We start from the raw sequence: 3609 nt of genomic DNA, 5'->3' as shown, positions 1-3609 counted from the left end.
AAATATGTTCATTATTCTCAATAAATTTTGTGAGAAGTGCTTAATAACTAAATAATTTATAGTAGAGAAAATGTTTATTTGAAATATACAAGATGGACAACCTAACAGTGAGATTTTAACAATCATGAAAAGCCAACGTAAAGTTGAATGCCTCAAGGAAGCGAGCTGTCACATTAAAAAAGAATGGCAATTTCTGTTGTCGGCAGAGACATTGACAAATCAAAGAGTGTTTTTTCAAGAATACTGAAGCTTTATGAAGAAACAAGCTAGTTTGTGTCATTAGGAAAGCCAGTAAGACCACAAAAAAGTTTTCGGCAAAACTGTGATTCAGAGGCTGTTGTTAAGAGACTGTTTCGATACTGCTGCAGGAATTTTTCGCCAAGTAAATCGTGACTGCAGAATGAATGTGTCTCGGAAGTCTGTGGCTCGTTGTTTGAAGGAAGTCGGACTACATGCCCGATCTACCACCAAGAAACCTCTCATTAGTATGAAGAACCGAAAAGCGAGGTTAGTCTTTGCTAACAAGCAAGTACTTTGGACGGATCATAACTTTTTCAGTGATGAAAGCAAGTTCAATTTGGTTGGCTCTGGTGGTAGATTGTTCCCTAAATGCATGAAGAAATCGGTGAAATTTGGAGGTAGGGGTTTAATGTACAGCTATGTACAAAAACATTTTCTGCAGCAGCATGTTGTGCCAGCTATGAGGTCGGATAGTGCTCCGTAGCACAGTGCTAAAATAGTTAAGGTGTTTGAAGCTGAAAACATTATTGTGATGCGTTGGTCAGTTCAGAGCTATGACCTTAATCCCGTTTAAAACTTATGGAAGATACTTGGCAATATGATCAGAAAACATCGACCTGTGAATGTTACGACTTTGTGGGAAAAAGTTCAGGACGAATTGAATAAAATTGTGGTCAGATATTGGTCAAATCCTGTGGATGGAGATGTACTGAAGCCATCAAAAAAAAAAGAAAAAAAAAAAGAAATGTAATATATTGATGTGGATTATAAACATTTCTGGTAAAATTTTGTTTCCTTGAATTTTGCATTATACGTTTTCTGATTTTGTTCATCTTGTATTGTCAAATAAACATTTTTTCTATTATAAATTATTTAGATATTAATCACTTCCTACAAAGTTTATTGGGAATAATGAGTATACTTTAAAGTATATACAATAAAAATCGAAAAACTGAAGTAGAAACGTAAATACAGTTGTATATTTAAGAGATGAGGAATTATGTACATTATTTACAATTGACGGATATTTGTCCTCATCTTGCTTGTTGTTAACCTGGGTTCTCATTCCTACGGTATCTTTCGATGTTATTATTATTATTATTATTATTATTCAGTTCATTGCCGGAATCGAACTCGGAATCTTGGGGTTAGTAGCCAGCGCTCTTAACCACTACGCCATATGCCCGTGGGCGTAGTGGTAAAGAGCGCGGACTATTAACCCCAAGATTCCGAGTTCGATTCCAGGCAGTGACCTAAATAATAATGATGATGATGATGATGATGATGATAATAATAATAGTGATAATAATAATAATAATAATAATAATAATAATAATAATAATAACCACAACAACATCGAAAAATACCTTAGGAATGAGAACCCAGGTTCGAAATTTCCCCAAGACACTCGATGAAGGTTGGAGGGTGTATCAGCCGAAACGTTGTGTTAACAACAAACAAGATGAGGACAAATATCCGTTAAATGTAAATAATGTAAATAAGAAACGTAAATATCTTTATTTTCGTTCTCTAATTTTGGCCACTACTGTGTATGTGTGTATACATATGTGTGTGTGTGTGTGTTTGTGTGTGTGTGTGTGTGTGTGTGTTCGTGTGTGTGTGTGTATGTGTGTGTGTGTGTACTCCACCAGGGCTTGACAACTGGTGTTGGTGTATTTGCATCCCCGTAACTCAGCGATTCGGCAAAAAGAGAACGATAGAATGAGTACCAGGCTAAAGAGAAAGTCCTGAGATCGATTCGTTCAACTAAAAATTCTTCAAGGCGGTGCCCCAGCATGGCCGCTGTCTAATGAATGAAAGAGATAAAAGATGGAAATAGAAGTATGAGTGTAAAGTAGATAAGTTTCCATCCTTTTTTCTAATTCCAATTTATGTTTCTCCTCCTCTTTTGCTAACAATTTTGCAAACGCGGGAGGAATGGCGAAGTGTAAAAGGGTATTTAGAACCTTGTTACTACTAATTATTTATATATTATTATAGGTACAGGCATGGCTGGCTGGTAAGATGCTGGCTTCTCAGCCACGTAGTTCCGGGTTCATTACCACCGAGTGGCACCTTCGCCAAATGCCTTCTTCTATAGACTCAGGACGACCAAAACCTTGTAAGTGGATTTGGTAGACGGCCCATCGTATATATATATATATATATATATATATATATATATATATATATGTGTGTGTGTATGTGTGTGTGTGTATGTGTGTGTGTATATATTTGTGTGTCTGTGTTTGTTCTCCCACTATCGCCTGACAACCGATGTTGGTGTGTTTAAGAAACCGATACAATAAGTACTAGGCTTACAAAGAATAAGTCCTTGGGTCAGTTTGTTCGACTAAAGGCGGTGCTCCAGCATGGCCGCCGTCAAATGACTGAAACAAGCAAAAGAGTAAAATAATAAAAGAAAATTGCTTTACACTACTTTTGTAAAACTGGTCTCTGTGTATCTTTATGCTCAACTGCTTACGCAGTTAAATGAACATTTTTTTTTACAATGTCATAGCTTTATTAGTTTTTGTTTTCTGCTTTTTATTTATCAAGTTTACATTATATTGCATAGTGTTATTCCTGGCAGCATAGAGTGCATGCATTTCAATTGTACCACACACACACACACACACACACGCTTTCACACACACACACATTAGCATGAAGCTAAAAGCGCTTGAGTCACTAGTGTAGCAATCTCACTTAATATATGTGTTATGTACACAGGCACACACACACACACACACACACACACACACACAAACACACGCACGCATATGTAGATACGCACGCACACACATTACAATGTTGTAGATAAATATTACCACTTTTCCATGACTAAGTTTCATGTTAAGCAGAGCATGAATCAGATGAATATCATTCGAATGAAGGCGTTCTCTCGAATCTTATATTTATAATAAAGTCTTCGCCTGAATCATATCCATCCAGCTAAAATTATATCATTTGCTGAATGCTCTATTTTGCATGAAATTTGAAATCATTGAAAAGTAGTTATATTTATCAACTATAATACATAATCATTCAACACCGAATTCAATACTCTTTATCCCCCCCACCCCATCATCATCATCTTCATCATCATTTGGACACGGTCGGTAGGTTGATGGTACAAAAATCTCGAAAACCTGCTCAGAAATTTTCAGCTGTATGACACATATCGACTAGGTTTCCCTGATGCGCCAGTGTGGACATGAGACAACCACAACGAGTAATTCAGCTCATATTTAGAGATAGTGTTTAGCAATACTAGCAATACTATAGCTTCGGGCCGACCAAAGCCTTGTGAGTGGATTTGGTAGACGGAACCTGAAAGAAGCCCGTCGTATATATGTATATATATAT

Source organism: Octopus bimaculoides, chromosome 3 (genome assembly GCF_001194135.2).
Source record: "Octopus bimaculoides isolate UCB-OBI-ISO-001 chromosome 3, ASM119413v2, whole genome shotgun sequence".
Classification (NCBI taxonomy): domain Eukaryota; kingdom Metazoa; phylum Mollusca; class Cephalopoda; order Octopoda; family Octopodidae; genus Octopus; species Octopus bimaculoides.
This window is presented reverse-complemented; position numbering follows the sequence as displayed.